Here is an 18,311-nt window from a genome sequence, read left to right as displayed (position 1 = left end):
CCCACGTGTTATGCCTCCTTCCTGTCCAAAACACAGAGAAAAACAAGCTCTATTTCAAAATAAAACCAAACTATAAGTCACAGTGAGGCTAGGAGGTTAGGAGGGAAACATTTCTATGATGAAAGAGAAAACATTTTAATTAAATAGTGAAGAACAAGGGCGGTGAAAGAAGCTTTATTGTTTATAATGTTCTAGGAAGATACATCCCTGGGCCATTGTTATCTCAGGAGAGCTTGCGGGGAGAGTTTCCACATGAAAGGATAAGAAAAAAAAAATTGATGTTGGAAACTGAAGGACCTGCATCCAAGGACCAAGGAACAGTTTCTCACACTTCATGAAAGGTGTTGTGCTCCTTGGAGATGCTGCATGGCGCTTGCCAGAATGAACATGGGGTGCCCTCAGCCATGTTCACGTAGTCGAGCTTTTCTTGTTAATGTTCTTTAAGAACTAAAAAGCTATTTTAATGCCATCACAAGTCCAAGAAAAATTTCTGTGATAATAATTCAAATTTATACTATAAAATTCACGTGAAGCAGACAATGGAGAAATACTTTTTAAAAGCCATAATCGCATACCAGAAATTACATTCTAAGGTGAGGATGATACTTGAGGAGTTTGGAATTTTGGAATATTTGCTTCACCCTGGTTTAAAACAGACTTAACATTTTGGTGGTATACCAACTACACAAGGAGGTCTTGTAGAATTGTTAAAACAATTTCATATATGCTATATCACATTATTTCATTTACTTTATTTCTAATATGCTAATGTTTTTAAAATTTGATGTTACCACTTATTGAATGAATTTGTGTAAGTCACCTTAAATCCCTTCTCAAATTAACCAATAAATCATTTAGACTTGTAATAGAAGTTTTTGTTACCTTCATTCAAGAAAATATACAGGTAATAATCGATAATGTTGAGCCCTGACTTAGGAATTGGGATACAAAGATAAATAACTAGTAGTTTTGCTGCCAAGATGTTAATTGTCCATTTATCTTAATTAGTGAAATCTCTAAGATGAAAACTCTACAAGAAAACCCGTTTGACAAGGGGGAGAAGCTATTATTGCCTTGGTCCATCCATTCTGTGCTGCTGCAACAGAAAACCACGAACTGGGTAAACTATAAAGGGAATAACTTTATTCTGACAATTCTGGAAGAGGGAAGTCCAAGGTCGAGGGGTCTACCTCCGATGAGGGCCTTCTTGCCATGGTGCCTAGTGTTGGAAGATGAAAGGGCACAGGAGCAAGAGGCGTCCAAACTTGCTTTCACTCCACACCCACTCTCTGGACAGCTACCTGCTCATGACCTCATCGCCTCTGAACATCCCCACCTCTCAACACTGTTGCACTGGGAATCAAGTTTCCAACAGCGAAAATAGAAGGAAAATTGGATGAAAGCAACACTGGAATGGAGTCCTGGGGTCCATTAGCAAAGGGGGCTTTGAGCGCAGGTCCAGCTGAGGCCTGGACAGTGAACTTTGGAAACCTCCATCTTCTCATTACAAGCGTCTGGAATGATCTAAAGACCAGCAAATTACATTGTGCCCAGAGAGTCCAGGTGTTCATCAAGAGGTTGTCAGACTCGTTGGTCATGCACAATTCTATTCTATCATCTTTTCTTTATCTTCTATGAGTCATGTCGGCCCTGCTCCTTCTCCATCTACTGCAGCCTACATGAGCTCCTACTTCTGCCTGCCTTAGAACGTCGATTCCGAAGTATCTGAACCCAGGTCTCCCACATTGCAATGCCTAAGACTACAAAGTAAAGTCCCTCTACTTTAGTAGTTTCTGAGTTTTCAAACTCGCCGACACAACACGTGTATTCCGTGGGAATCTATCCGAACCACAGCAATTATCTACAAATAATAAATTATGATATATTGCTAAGGAGGGTAGCTAAAGCTGTAAAATAATTTTTATTTTTTTTTTACATCACATTTCTACATACACTTACCTAATGACAATAGGAGCCACCCAGGGAAAGATGCCGTGTGCTCCATTTGCCATTCTCTCCAATCCCACCTTTGGCTGCCCTCTTTCATTCCCCTAGCTCGGCCCTCCCCCAGCTTTGCCTCCTCAGTACTTCTCTTTAACAGAATCAGAAGGGAGGTGTGCTCCCTCTTGAACTCTTGGTGGTTCCATTTAATTTCAACAGCAAAGTACTTCTTCATCAAATGTTAGAATGAGAAATGTTACGGTGGAAGGATTTCAGGGATGAGCCAACAGACAGAAAGTATCGGGATCTTGGAGATGTACCCAGAAAGTGCTTCTCATCTACTTGGAAGCCTCATTATTCTGATCAGCTTTTCGGGTGTCTGGGATGAGAGGTGGATGGCAGGCTCTGATATTTCACACTCATCTCCAGTCCAGGGCCCATGGCTCCCTGGGAAAGACACAGCTGAAGGCCCTTGAGCACCCTTGCCAAGGGCCACTGAGCATGTGTCTTCTTCACTGCTCCCTACGGCAGCATGTACTCCGTCAGCACAAAAGGATTCCAGCCACTGTCTCTGTTTTCCTTATATAAGCGAAGGGCAGGTCCCCTGGTCCTTCCTCTGTATTTAATTCAAATACCCCTTTCATCCTTCTGCAGGTCACGCATCTGTTTGAGCACCATGTCTTCTTTGGTAGTGTGCATTAAGTTTTTATGAACACACACAAAGTAGATGTTCATAATTTTTAAGGTCAGATACTAAGAGTGACAGCATCTGTATTCTTTGAGCTCCCTTCAGGTGTAAACTTTCATGCTTGGTTTCCTGGCAGATGCAGATGACTAGGCTCAGCTCCCACTGAGAACCCACTGGAACTTTAGTGGGGGAGCAAAATCGGCAAGGGAACCATAGTGACCAGCTCAGCGTGTGGACTTACGGTTCCCGACTCGCGATGCGGCATTTTCATATCATTTTCTCCTTTATAGTCAAGATTTTGAGTAAAGTTAAGTGTGACATTCAAATGAATTTTACTGGTTAACTGAAGTATTTTTAAGATAAGGGATTAACTCTTAGTAAATGGGTAATAAATGTTGGTCTCCAAAGCTGGTGTTCTTAGCCTAGGGACCTCATGTGGCCTTCCGCGTGTTCAAATAGCAATGGGGATCACACATCAGGAAAACCATAATTCAAGTAAAGGTAAAAAGCCGCTGAAATCTTCTTCTACATATGTATTCAGTCTGTTATATTTTAAAGAAATTCTCAGTGAACATTTTGCTTTCATTCTGAACAAACATATGCTTAACATCTTCCCCAAAGGAAAAGACATGTGGCCAGGGTAGATGTGGGAACTGGAGGAGGAAGCATAGTTGAACCATCAAATTTAAGTATCTTGTAGAAATTTGGAGATGCTTTATTTTCTCGTAATAATTAGCCATACATGCAGCTAATTATGCTGCAGAATGATAGCACCAAGCCATGAAGAAAGAATTTATGAACTTAATGGTCTTTTTTAGTAGCAAGATCTTTTTTTTTCCAGGAGCAGACTTTTGAGGCATACAATGATTTATGTTTAATAAAAAATTTTCAGACATAGAAAATATGATCCATTTGGAAAACCACAAAAATAAGGTGAGTGTGAATTGATGACTGGTTAAGCTTATTTCTAAACTTGAGCTAGTGAATTTCTAAGCTGAGCTGCTAAGTAATAATCATATATATATATATATATATATATATATATATATATATATATATATATATATATATATAAACTCTTCTATATGCTCCCCACAAAAAATAGTTCATTTTAAAAATCTTTCTCACAACCCATACTTAGATAGAGATAGATAGATAGATAGATGATAGATAGATAGAAACTCACTGGTTCTGTTATGCAGCACTGTATTGCTTTCCTACGGTCCAAATGTATGTAACTCACTATTTGCCTTCCATGTATACAGCACCTTGAGCAAGAGTCCCAATTCTTTTATGCTGCAGCACTCTTTATCTGGCCACTATAACTAATGTAATTATAACATTAGGCACCAGGTTCTCTTATGCTTCAAGGAACATTGATCACAGGATACTAAAACACAAATTTTATATAATAAATGTGGTGTTAGCAATAACAACTAGGCCAGGGGGCCTTCGAGTTGGGCTGCTAGGTGAGTCACTCCCACGGAAGCTGACCAACACAATGTACATAAAGCCATGTGTTCTGCAATGATCTGTGCTGAGAACCTGGCCAAGGCCCCAGAGCCACAGACCTGGGGCTCAAAGAGCTGAGACTTTCTCCAGTGGACCCAGTCCTCTACTGGGCTGGGGACACATTTCTTGACCATTGTAACGAGTTGAATATCATTCCATTCCCTTCCCTTCCCAAATCATATCCACCCAGAATCTCAGACGGTGGCCTGATATGGAAAGAAGTTCTTTGCAGATTTAATTAGGTGAGAATCAAGATGAGATCACACTGAATTAAAAGGGCCCACAAATTGGATGAGAGTTTTTCTTTTTAAGAAACATGAACACATGGTGAAGAAGGCCATGTGCTGATGGGGACAGAGATTAGCAGCAGATTTCCACAGACCAACAAATACCAGGAGCCCCACAGAGTCTCCTGAAGTAAAAGGAAGACCCTCTTCTAGAAATGATTGTAGTTATTATCTTTTCTGTGTTTGCAGGTACCAGGCTGTCAATAGCACTCTGGGCTCCAGAGCCTGCTAGGATGCAGCCAGGGAATCCTTGTTAAACCCAGGATGAGAGGTTCCTGGGGTCCATCTGGTGCAGCCTTGCTAAACCATAAAGGCTGAGTACGGGTTTTGCAGCCTGGCTGCCTGGGTTAGATGCCACTCTGTCATTCACTATGTATTAGAGCAAATTACTGACTTATTCCACCAGGTGAACAACAACACCTTCTTAGAATACTTGTGAGAATTAAATGAGCACTCTGGTACAGTGTGTAAGTGTAAGTGACGCATGGTAGATGTGCAACAGATGGTACCTCTAATCATTATCTTATAATGATTATGATATGATCATCATCATCATCATCATTCCAGGGTCTCACTACAAGTGCTTTGTCTCCTTGGGAGGGCAGGTACAAGGCAGCTGTATTAGTCCATTTTCTGTTATTACTATGAACTACCTGAGGCTGGGGGACTTAGGAAGAAAACAAGTTTGTTTAGTTCATGATTCTGAGGTTCAGAGGCACAGTATCTGCATCTGCTTGGCTCTGGTGAGGACCTTGTGGCAGGTGACACTAGAAAGGCAGGCAAGCTTGTGAGGAGAGAGCGATTAATAGAAGCCAGGGGAAGTGGGCACGCTTGCTCCTTTTATAGTTCTCTTGTGAGAAGTAGCCCAAGTCCTATGAGAAGTACATGATCCTCCTTAACCACCTCCCACCAGACCCCCACCTCTCGAAGTCCCACCTCCTGTCTGGGGATTGAGCTTCAGGCACAGGCCTTTGGGAGACAAACCATGGGGTAGACATTCCCTTCACAGAGTAGCCCCAGGACAGGAGCTTGGTTCTCCTATAAAGAGGAGTCCCCGGTCTTTGACCTTCCAACAATTTTTAGCCACTCTTTACACGACAAACACAGGCTGCTCCTCTTGCTCTGAGGTTTCCTCTGAGTAGGTCATTACTATGGTAGGCTCTAGGGCTGCTTCTACAAAGTTCCACAAACTCAGTGGCTCAAAACAATAGACCCAGCAAGCAACTCAGGAGGCTGAGGCAGGAGGATTGCAAGTTTAAGGCCAGTCTCAGTAAGTTGGTGAGACCTTGAGTAACTTAGGAAGACTCTGTCTCAAAATAAAAAAATATACAGGGATGGGGGTGTGGATCAGTGGTAAAGTACCTCTGTGTTCAATCCCTAGTACCAAAACCAACCAACCAACCAATAAATAAAGTAAAATAATGAGGCAAGGTGACATTTACCCTCCCACAGTGCTGGGACTAGCAATCCCGAGGCCTGGTGCTGGCTGGGTTGGTTCCTCTGGAGGCTCCAAGGGAGGATCCACTTGCTGCCCCTCTCCCACCTTCTGGTCTTCTCAACAGTCCTCCCCGCTCCCTGCTTCCTTAAGTCGGGGCAACTCCCATCTCTGCCTCCATCTTCACGGGGCTCTCCCCTGCATGTGTTTGTGTCTCCTTTGCCTAAAAGGACACCAGGCCCACAGTCCAGGGCCCACCCAGAGCCAGTATGACCTCACCTTCCGTTGATTACATCTGTAAAAACCCCATTTCCTAATCAAGTCACAGTCATAGGCAATAGAAGCTCGGATTTTCACCATGTGTTTTTGGGAAACATGGTTGAATCCACAATAATCACCACATGTAAATGAACAAAACAGAAAAGCCAGAAGTTATCGATAATTTTATGGATACATCAAAAATAAAAACTATCTTTTAGGAGAGTTTTCAGGCAATTAAGAAAGGTAGGGTTTGAGGGTCTCCCCAAAAAGTCCTGTTGAAATTTAATACCCATCGCGAGATATTAAGGGATGGGGGCTGGGGATGTGGCTCAAGCGGTAGCGCGCTCGCCTAGCACGCGTGCGGCCCGGGTTCGATCCTCAGCAGCACCACATACCAACAAAGATGTTGTGTCCGCCGAGAACTAAGAAAAAATAAATAAATGTTAAAATTCTCTCTCTCTCTGTCCCCCTCTCTCTCACTCACTCTTTTAAAAAAAAAAAAATTAAAAACAGAATTGAACGACTGTATTTGGAGTGGGACTTTTGGAAGGGTGAATAAAAAGGAAATAAAGGAAACTTTATTAAGGGTGGGGCCCTTATCCACTGGGACTGTGGCCTTATAAGAAGAGGAGGGGAGACCTAAACTAGGATGCTCTGTCTTGACATGTGATGTCCCAAGTCACCTTTGTTCTCTGCAGAGTCCCTACTGGTGAGAAGGACCTCACCAGATGCAGCTACAAGATACTGAACTTCCCAACCTTCAAAAACAAGGAGCAGAATAAATCTTCAGTCTTTATGAATTATTCAGTCTGTGGCATTTAGTTACAGTAACAGAAAATGGGCTAAGACAGCCTGCCCCACATTAGTAACTTTGAAAAGTCTTAAAAGGACAAGTTTCTATTATGATGAGCCAGCAGCAAATTTTGAATGTGCATTTATATTACATCATTGTCAGCTGTGGAACTATTGGGAGCCCATGATTGGATCACCTCGTTTTCTCTGTTACCAAATTTCCTTTATTTTTTAAAACATATATTGGAGAAAGATGAATGGCATGAGTGTACATCTTTGCAATTAAGCATAAGTAAAGGGTTCGATATTTTAATTAAGTTAAACCTTCAGAGACTGCCCACTCACCTCTTCCTATTTCTGGCTCACAAACTCTCTACTCTCTGCAGAATATACTCAGCTCTGGGCTTAGCATAGGCACGTTTTTCTGATTCCTTCTCAGGTCTCATTTTCTCATTCAAGTGATGCTACCTATGTGTTGGGTGCATTTTTTTTTTTCTGCAAGAAACTTTTGTTTTCTCCCTTTAGGCTACTCGTTATCTAATATTCTCCAGCTTAAACCTTTGACTGACACCCCCCGTGGAAAATGATCTTTCCCTTCCCTTGGGGGCCTGCAAAAGGTGATTTCGTGGTCCCTTCTAGAGAGAGGCATCTTTTCATCCGTCTCACTCTGAACCAGATTATAAATTCCTTGATTGGTCAAGCCTCTGTGTCATCAGCCTGCCAAATGCCTTGTGTATAGTTGGTGCTTGTCTTAGTCTGTTCATAATCCGTAACAAAGTTCCATAAACTGTGTGGCCTATGGACAACAGGAATTTATTTCTTACAATTCCAGAAGCAGAGAAGTTCAAGCTCCAGGCAGATTCAGTGTCTGGTGAGGGCCCACTTTCTGTCTCATACATGGCATCTTCTTGCTGTGTCCTCGCTGGGCAGAAGGGGTGAATGGACTCTTTGGATATCTTGAGGATGCTATTATGGTTTAGATAGTAGGTATCTTCCAAAAGTTCATGTGTGAGACAATGCAAAAATATTCAGAGGTGAAATGATTAGATTATGAGAGCCAAAACCTAATCAGGGGGTTAATCCACTGATCTGGATTAACTGGAAGATAACTAGAAGCAGGTAGGGTGTGGCTGGAGGGAGAGTGTCATTGGGGGCGTGACTTTGGGTTTTATTTTGTCTCTCTCTCTCTGCTTCCTGGTTGCCGTGTCCTGAGCTGTTTTCCTCTCCTACACCCTTCCACCATGATGTCCTCCCTCATCTTGGGCCCAGAGCAGTGGAGTCAGTTGACCATGAACTGAACTCTAAAATCATGAGCCTAAATAAATTTTCTTTCTATAAGTTGTTCATTTCCAGTCTCTTGGGTTACAACAATGACCTTAAATGAAACAGAGTAGACACTAATCCCATTCAAGAGGGCAGAGCCATGATTGGTTCCCAAAGGCTTCATCTCCTAATGCCATCACATTGGTAAATAGGTCTCAACATATTAATTTCGGAGGGACCCAAACATCCAGACCACAGCAGTGCTCAAAATATGTTTATCATCGATAAATGATTGGTTCTTTTGTTCACTTCAGATTGTAATTCATTATTTCTGAATGAGTTTAATTTGACAGAAATAATAGCAGTTGCCTTCAGCAATTTGTACTGAAGCTTAATTTGTCTAGTTTTATAAAACTTAACGGTTTTCAGGAAGTTTTACTCATTTTGTATAATATTTATAACTACCATTATTGAGAACTTACTGCGCCAGTGACTGCTTTGAGCTCTTTACATACATTTGTCTCATTTTATTCCCATAGCAACCATTTGTACTAAGCATAATTATCTCTATTTTACAGATGAGGAAATTGAAGCTTAGTGAGTTTAAATCACTTCCCAATGTCACAGTGCTGACAAATGGAGAATTTGAGACTAGGTCTGTCTGCCCTCAAATGTTGTGCTCTTAGCCAAAGTTTCTGTAATTTCCCAGTCATAAAAATCCTTTCAGAAACTTCTTAGAAAGAGAGTTCTGACTTTCCCGTGGAGCTCAGAGACAGAGCACTTGCCTAGCGTGTTGCCTTGTGTCCTTTTGCTGTAGTAAGTCATGCCTGTGAGAACTCCATGCTCCATGCTGTGAGTCCCTGGGAGTCATGGGCCCTGGGGCTGGACTCAGAGCCCCCAGACATGGTTTCTGACTTCTCCATCCTGCCTTCCTTTAGTTGGTGTGAATTGGTGTTTAGTAGTCACACTTCTGCACAACCATCTCACATCACCTTCCCTGAAAGATTAGTGTATACATCTAAGTTGTGCATGACTAACATTCAGCTGGTGGGCTGGAATTGAGGCACACTGTGGATGGCAGAAAAAAAGGTTGGGGTACAGCATGAGGCTTAAAGGGGCCCAGAAATGGGGAAGTGGTAGTTCTGTGCAGTTCTTGCTGGCTAAACACAGGTCTGTTGAGGATGCCCCTGAAGCACTGTACACAGTTAAACTGACTCCCTTCAGGTTTACTTATGCCAGCATCACCACAAACACAAGTGATGATGCATTGAGCTTCAAAGTTTGGATGGTAGGAGAGCCAAGGCATCACCAGGCAATAGGCATTCAGCTCCATTATAACTGTTGGGTGCAGAGCAGGCTGAACTGTGTTGTCTGCAGGGCAGGCTGAACAGATGTTGGCTACAAGATAGTCCACGCACTCAAAACCCCCTCTATCTGGTCCTTTATCACCTGTTTGCCTCAAGTCTGAACATTCAACCCCACTCAAGGCTGAACACTTAACCCCCCCACCCCCACCCCCCCACCCCCGCCTTGGGCCAACAAGGCAGCTTGCAGACCCAGAGGCCCCATTAGATTTGGGCTATAAAAACTCCCTCCTACCAGGCCCCCCTCTCTATTGCTCTCTCTCTCTCTCTCTTGCTTTCTTTGTCTTTCTTGCACGCTCTCTCTGTCTCTCTCTTGCTCTTGCTCTCTCCCTCTTCATCTCTTCTCTTCTCTCTCTCTCTCTCTCTCTCTCCCCCCCCCTCCCTGTCTCCCTCTCTTCTTCTTTCCTTTCTCTTTGTTGCACTGCTGCAGTAAAGATCTTTTGGTTGCTCCGAGTGTTGTGGTCACTTTTCTTTCAATAACCCCCTCACCCCTTGAGTGCTGGGGATTGAAGCAAGGGCTTCACACAGGCTAAGCACACACTCTACCACTGAGCTCCTTCCCCAACCCCATTCCATTATAATTTTATGAAATTATATCTTAAATGTGGTCCTTGTGTGGTACATGACTGTATATTTCTTCTCAAAATATTATTATTTGGGGGTTTTGCTAGCATGCAAAATTTGAGATTGTAGTGTATTTTAAAATGAATCCTACAATAAAGCAAAATTTAAAGAAGATGAAGCTGATTAGTAAGCTTCTAAAGATACTCCAACTTGCAGATAAGTCATTACAAGAGTAGCTTCCATAAATGAAATGAAACTTATCATAGAAATATTTATTTGGACTCGGGACACAACTCCGTTATAGAATATTCTTGCCTAGTATGTGCAAGGCCCTGGGTGAATCCCCAACTCTGAAAAGAGAAAGGAAGGAAGGAAGGAAAGGTAGAAAGAAGAAAGAAAAAAAAAGTCGTGTGCGTGTGTATGTGTGTGTGTTGAAAACTGTCGGCTATGGGTCAAACCTCTGAAATCAGGAACCACAAATAAAAACATTCCTCTTCTAAGTTGTTCTTTTTAAGTATTTTAGTCACAGCAGTGAAAAGCTAACTGACATACCTGTCATCTCATTTTACTTTCTTTCCCATCCCCAACAAGAGTTCTTCCAAATACACTGGTCTGGAGCAATTTCAAACTTGGTCGGTTAATTGGATTAAAGTAGGTTTTGGACTGAGGTCACTGTCAACACAGAGGACAAATGAGGTCATCGTGTGTGTGTGTGTGTGTGTGTGTGTGTGTGTGTGTGTGTGTATGTACAGCAGGGTAGAGGGAATCTACGTGGCAGCAGAAACCGTAGAGACCGTATCCACTTTATTCTGAAAGTAAGTGGCATCCTCTGTTTCTTGATTCCCTAGTAACTGGTCCTCATGATGGGGATGTGTGTAGGTGGAAAGGAAGCCCAGCTGCTGGAGTGAGATTGGCCAGGAGAGTTAGAGGAAGATTAGGAGTTTTCTTAGACGTAGAAAATCCTGAGAACCAATGTCCCAAACTTTTACTTGTGTTGGATTCTCTTAACCTAACCACTTCACTCATTACTCTCTAGGTCATAAGACGGAGTCTGGTCTTTACACTGTCCACTCAGAAATGACCAGTTTTAGATGCAAGAAGGCCACCTGAGGCCCAGGGTGGGCTCCGTATTTCCTTTTTTATCCTCAGCCCAGAGTAAGGGTGCAGTTGGCTGAATTACAGATGTTACCCTGAACTTCTTTGGTCTTGTTTCCCACAGATGCCATTAGCAAAAGCCAGATGTGAAGGATTAAGAGGAACATGACACCGCTCTGAAATATATAAGTAAAGCATAAATAAATTAAGATATTTAAATAAATAAAAACATCAGAGCGTCTTCTCATCTGAGGCTTGGGTCATGTACACTTTTCACAAATTCAGTTTCTAGGTATTAAATTATTTAACAAAAATGCTTTTTTTTTTAAAATAGAGAAAATTTAAGCAGTTGGAACTAACTTGGTATCTTTGGCCAAACAAAAAGGGAATAATCCTGGGAAATGATATCCAAAATGTCATCAAAAACCAGAAGGCAGAGAAACCCTGCCTTCGCAAACCCATTACATTATCGTCTCAGGGATATCAACAGGAAAATGTGGGCAGAATATCTGAAAAATATGCAACTTGTTTCTGTTAGATTACAGGCCACATTTTAAGCTCAAGTGTTAATTTGCATTCTATTCAGTACAATAAAATTAAATTCTAAAGGTCTAAATACCGTAAAACAAAATTGATTAGGGTAATCTAGTAGAATTGAATTAAGGAATATTTAAAGCATTAGACATAGGATTACGGAGAAGATTGTGGTGTCACTTCATTGTCTAAGTCTTGAGGAAGTGGAGAAAACCGTGAATAGGAGAGGCAGGGCTAGAATCCTAATGGGCACATGACATCCAAATGTCATCAAAAAAACAGGGAATCCTTGCCAGTCTGGCTTCTCTATTCACATTTAGGAACAGAGAGATTCCTGGTTATGTATTGGTCAACGAACGAGTATATTTCCCCTCAGAGAAGTTTGAAACTATTTAACCTAAAACGGTTGACCATTGGAATTATTCAATGATAAAATGTGTATGAGTGGAACACAGGGGGGTCTCCTTTCCTTCTTAATTTGGGAGTGTCCCTCTAGTCCAAAGAGCAGTTTATAATGCCGATAGGTGGGGACAAATTCAAACACACTATTTCCTACACAATCCTCATAAATTTAGAATTAGGACTTATTTTAAAGAGAGTAACACCAATCTCGTGTGTGACGTTTACAATGGTTGTGTGCATTGTTTCAGATTCTGGTATTAAGATGGCTAGTTTAGCACTGTGCTATTGTTTGGATGTGCGGCATTCCCCCAAAGCTCCCGTGTTGGCCGTTCCACCCCCAGTGTACAGGGTGGGGCTCATCAGCTAAATCATCCACCAGGCTGGAGGGGTGGGACCCAGCTGAAGGACTGGGGTGTGCCCTTGAGGACTACATCTTGTCTCTGACCCCTTCCTCTCTCTCTCTTCCCTGCAGCTGCCAGGAGGGAGCAGCTTCCTGTGCCACACTCTTTGGCCACTGTGTGTGTTTCTGCTTAGTCTCAGACCTGAAGCGATGGAGTCAGCCCACCGAGGATGGAAACCTTTAAAACAATAAGCCAAATTAAATTCTTCCCTCCTTTGTTTTTCTAGGATATTTTCCATAGTGACAAAAAGCTGAACTAACACAAACCGTCAGCAAACTTCATAAAGAGTTTTATTTATTTTTAAAGTTTTCTCCGGTGACGTTCCCAAGTTTCTGAGGCTTGCACAAAGTTTGACTGTGCAAGGAAGCTTTGTGCAAAGCCAAGTAGGTATCATAAAAATAGGTGAACTGGAACACGGTTTTAATTAGGCCAGAGTGAGGTAGTTTATAGCTCAGAGCTTAGCACCCGAACAATAGGTTTGAAGTACTGACTAATTGTAATCTTGTCAGTAATAACCTTGAGAAACGGGTAAACAAAAGTGTGGAACACTCCCCTGGATCTCCGTGGGGCCAGGAGGGTTAATCTAATTTAGATTAAACAATGAGTTCTATAAATTTAATACTTCATGTGCATCTTCATTTAGAATTGCCAGAGAAAGTATAAAAAACTTAAAGAATTTTTTTTTTTTTTAATCCTTAACTTGAAGATAATCATTGGATTCAAGGGATTTTCACGGTACAAAGAAATGAAAGTTTTCATTTAGTGAAGATGAATAAATGTGCAAAAACCTTGCTGAGGTTAAAAATGGTTGTGCATATAAATCAAGTGCTGGCTCTTTGCTTGGACCTTCCTGTATCAGTTATCGTCTGTGCAAGTTTTCCACAATTTATCAGAGAGTGCGCACCACACTGCCTCCATTGCTAGTGTGCAGTACTTATTTAAATCCTTTGTGGTTATCCAACCATTGAATGAACATATTGGAGTGCCGTGATGTGGCAGGGGCCCTCCTTGGCACTGGGCTGTAGACTTCTGCCTGAGGATTCCATCAACGTTGGGGGTGAAGGTGATAATAATGCAGATGAACAGAGAACGGAGACAGATGTACCATCAATCCTTCATGTGGTCCTGGGTTCCTGGGACTGGGCTTGCAAACCCATGGAGACTGAGTTTAATCTCAGGGTCAGCGATGTCAGCCAATCGTGCCTGCAGAATGGAATCTCAGTCAACGCTGTGAGCAGCTGAAGCTCATGGGGGCTTCACTGGTTAGTGGTGCACATTGAGGTGACAGGAGAGTATGACATGCTCACTCAAAGGGAAGAAGATAAGGCAGCTCTGCACTTGAGACTCTCCCAGACCTTGCCCTGTGCATCTCTTCATCTGGGGAGTCTTGATTTGGGTTCCTTGTGATGCATCTCTTAATTCCAACATCCCTGAGTTCTCTAGGTCTTTCTAGTGAGTTATGATGAAGGGATAGAGGGAACCCCTAAATTATAGTCCATTGGTCAGAAGCATGAGTGGCTTGCAGCTGGTATCTGAGTGAAGGCCGTCTCCTTGGGTCTGTGCTTTTATCCTGGACTGGCTGTGCAGACGCTGGGCTTTAATGTGGGAACTGGGCTGCACATCGCAGGGGTGGCTTCAGGCAGGGCTAAGTGGAATGGAGCAAGTGCAATGGCAGTGGGAGGTGTGGCTCAGGAGGAGCCGGCTCAGTAAGGCTTGGGAAGAGAAGCTTCCAGGCAGAGGAAGCCACCTGTGAAAGCTTCCAAGGCAGCACAAGTGTAGCACACTGGAGGCAGGAGACCCTATAGCTGGAATGGGGGAGCTGGGAGGACTGAGGACCAGGGCCTATCATGCAGGGCCTTTGAGGGTGGTAGGGTGTTTGCATTTTAAGACCCATGGGGAGCCACTGGATGGTTCTAAGGCAAAAGAACTACCATTATTTGCAGCTTTGAAAACTTTCCCTGGATACCAGGGGGAAAAACAATTGTGGTCTTGAACATGACCGTCGAAGGCTTGTGTTCTGCTTGCCGACCTTCCTGCAGCTTCTTGATATCCACACAGTGCCCCAGACCATTGCTAAGCACGTGGAGGGTACTGTGTACATCTGGGTTAACCTGGGAGCATACACAGAGAAAGAGAAGGATAGGCGGAAGGGGAGAGTGAATGCTTGCTCAGTACATACCAGCGGGTGAAATGCGAGGTTTCTATGACTAAGTTTAAAAAAGATGTAAAATCTCAATTAAATCAGAAAAACAATCTGCGTAATATTATACATCTTCCAGATTTTATGAATTTGTTCAAATTTCTCCAAAAGATGTTAAATATCTAGATCAGAGGGCAGCAAACGGTGACCCTTGGGACAAATCCAGACTGCCACCTGTTTCTGTCATTAAAAGTGCATTGGATTCCAGCCAGGCTCATTAGTTTACATATTGCCCTTGGCAACTTTTGAGTGACAGGGCTGAGTAAACAAGGACTCCACTGGCTCACAAAGCCTACAGTGTTTCCTCTTTGTCCTTTCTGGAAAGAGTGAGCTGGCTCCTGATCCAGATGAGCTGTTTGTGGTGGAATGGGTTGGTGAAGACCGCTACATTATTGGGATCTAAGTGTATTCTGTTGGGATTCTCTAGGTTCTTTGAGGGAAGGTACCAGATGGCAGTGAAGAGAAGGCTAACCTTTTGGAGCAACAAAGAGGAGAAAGAAGATGAGGAATCGTTTGTATGGAAGAATATGGCCCCTGGGACTCAGCAAATGCAGGTGAGCTTTAAACAGGTACTGGCATGACCACCTCCACGCTAGGAGGATGCGAAATGAATGGCTGCCATTTAGCCAAGAGTGTAGGCAGGTCTTCTCCAGAACAGGTGCAGAGAGGAGGGTAAGAGGAGCAGGCAGGAGAACACAGAGCAGGGAGATGGGCAGAACTTTTCTGATTTCAAACCTGCCATACTTCACACAATGAATGCCGATAACAATGATGAGGGTGGCTAGTGCTTAATGTGTGCTTAGAAATATGCAAAGGTGATAAATAGACTTCATTTAAGTGACTTCAGTGATGTTGTTACAATCACATCATTGAAACTGAGGTAAGGCTGTAGGTGGGTAGTGGAAGCCTACAGAGGTGAAGGAATTTGTCCAAAGACACAAGTTGCCTACAGGGAGTTGGGATTTGGAGCCAAGGGTGATGTAACACATAGCCGTGCACCTTTTCTACACTAGGTGTGGTCCACGATCAGCTGCAGGAGCTCTTTATAGCATTTCAAGTTTCTTCCTAAATCAGAATCTGCATTTGACAACATCCCAGGTAACTTCTAAGAACTCTAAAGTTTGTACGGGACTCGTCTATAAGGTCTCCAAGCTTTATTCTCAAACTCACAAGAGGAATCCAAACTTTCATCCTCACTCCCTACACTTTGTTAAACTTTTTACCCTCATTAAAGTGGAAACTGGTAAATAATTAGGGTCTCATCCCATTTTCCTAAGTCAAAGCTCTTAGGTTGAATTGATTCCAGGCGCACGGATCCCGCAGTGAGCTAGAATCTGTGTCAACTAGTGTTATTCTCAATTCCAAGTGTGTTCCACACTAGGAAGTTTTGGAACCAAGAGACAAAGCCTTATTCTCTTCTGCAAATAGTGAGACAGATCCCTCGGTTTGGGTTTCACGGAGGAACCCACCTATGAGGATTCAATTTCCAGAAAAATCTTTATTTCAGTATCTGGAGTCGGTGTTGCATTGGGATCTAAGTGTATTCTATTAGGGTTCTCTGCGTTCTGCAGAGAGTGTCAAGTTCAAGAAGTGACAGTGCCAAGTTCAAGAAGGGACAGTGCCAAGTTCAGGAAGGGGCAGTGGCCAGGGAGAGGACAAGCAGCCTGCAGACTCCAGCCTGGACATCTGTCCCTCTCACACTAACTCCCTCCTCTGTGGGATGTGACTAATCCAAATACAAATAGTATGTGAAAGAAGAGGTGAGAGAGCCAGTCACACACACACAGAGCACTACACACAAGTAAAATGGAAACACCCTTAAAAATATTCCCATTTCAACCGTGAATTTGTAGCTGAAGTTGAATGGCCAGATCATCTTAAAGAGCTGATTCCTCCCCAGGGTAATATCCATTGCTTCTAATTGTTTGAAGTCACTCACTGTGAGTGTGGAAGACGAAAGAGAAGGCTCCCTTCTCCTGGGACAAAGTTGCCGCCTTTGTAATTAGACAGGATCCCGGAGATTCCCAGAGGCTCCATCTTTCTAACGGGAATCAGTCTAGGCTGTGATCCCTAAAACTTCACTTTCTGCTGGTTCCTAGAGCCTTTCCTGCTTCTCAGTTGTCCGGTGCCCAGGGCAGCAGCAGCAGGTGCCCAGGGACATGAAGGGAAAATGGAGGTTAAAGATTTTATACAAAATCACTCCAGGTTTCCCCCTGCCTTCCATTGTCAGCCAAAAACAAACAAACAAAAACAATGACAACAAATAACTACTAGGACTGGACGTCAAAGAAAAGTAAAAGAAAAAGCAGCAGCCTCAACTTTCAGCTACCAACAAACACCCATGGTTTTCTATCCAGTTTGCAGATGGCGGAGCTCGCAGTGGCTAAGATCGGGGACTCTGGCACCACCTTTTCACATCACTCAGCTGTTGATAGGCAGGGATCCAAGGTCAGAGTGCTGGCCTCAGCATTCATCTTTTTCCAGGGGAATTACTAAAGATGCAGGGTTCTGTCAAATTCTCTTTCCATGTGGTTTTCCACGAACCAGCTCTGAGACTGTGGGACAGGCGTCTTTTAACCTCAGGAGACCCAGATCCTCAGTGTAAGATGAGAAGTCTCTACCGGCCAGGGCAAGGATGGAGCCGGCAGGGGAGGGTCCTCTGTGCTGATAACACAAGCCTCCCCACCCTGCAGACTGTCCAGAGAGACCTCTCTTTCCTGGGCGGGGCTAAGGAAGTGACAACCTTTCACAACGAAGATAGGGAGGCAAAGTGAGCCACAGTCAGAGTCAACTAGACAGGGAAAGTGGCAGAAAGGTCCGGGCAGAAGCAAGAGCTGCACCCAAAGAGGGAGGAGAGGATCTTAGGAAAGCAGGCTCCGCCATCCAGAAGGCACAGAGGAAGTGGCTTTACCCACACCCAACTGTACAACCCTCCCAGAAATCAAGAAAACAGAGGCAACTGTTAAATTTCCCACATAGGCACACTGGCACCACAGGGCTTTAACCCTTACCTCGTCACAAGTGACCTGTAGCAATCTGATGTTAACAAGTCCTATTTTTCTATTATCTCCCTGTCTCCATATTATAAGGACTTTGAGATGACCAGTCTACTTTTTTTTTTCCAGTTCCTTCCTGTCTGTAAAACCAAGCTCCTGTGCTCAGCCCTTTGGATTGCAGACTCTATTTTTTGGGGGAATAAAGTGTTGCCTGGTTCTAGAAGCAATTAGGATCTTTAAGCTAAATTACTGCAATTCCCCGCACTGTTAGTGGAGGCGGAATCTATGCAATAGGGGAAAGGAGCAATCCTTTTAGGACCTGTCAGGAGGTGTGGAGAATGAAGCTGTGGCTTCCTTCCTCCGTGCATATGACAAGGAGGAGACTTTTTCCACTTCCAGAACTAGCTTCAAATTCAGATAGTGTTGGAAGACACAGGTTGGAAGACACAGAACAAGTCCTCACCATTTCTTCCCGCAGTCACATGGGAAATCTGCACTTCCCCACCACAGTTAGACTGGATCCCTGTGAATTTTGCACAGTGGATGTGGGCAGAAGTAAGTTAAGCCACTTATAAG

General features: G+C 43.3%; 1 protein-coding gene and 1 long non-coding RNA gene across 2 annotated transcripts in view; one reads left to right on the top strand and one right to left on the bottom strand.

Moving 5' to 3' along the window:
- The window catches only part of Cntnap2 (contactin associated protein 2), a 1,898,037-nt gene that overhangs the window by 321,827 nt on the left and 1,557,899 nt on the right, over positions 1–18,311 (bottom strand). The gene's annotated exons all lie outside the window — the stretch shown is intronic.
- On the top strand, positions 15,052–15,990 carry LOC144375486 (uncharacterized). The gene is made up of 2 exons (XR_013435480.1): positions 15,052–15,293; positions 15,753–15,990. It is a non-coding gene; the product is annotated as an uncharacterized LOC144375486 (long non-coding RNA).

The sequence above is a fragment of the Ictidomys tridecemlineatus genome, chromosome 2, assembly GCF_052094955.1.
Source record: "Ictidomys tridecemlineatus isolate mIctTri1 chromosome 2, mIctTri1.hap1, whole genome shotgun sequence".
NCBI classification, from domain to species: Eukaryota; Metazoa; Chordata; class Mammalia; order Rodentia; family Sciuridae; genus Ictidomys; species Ictidomys tridecemlineatus.
This window is presented reverse-complemented; position numbering and strand designations above follow the sequence as displayed.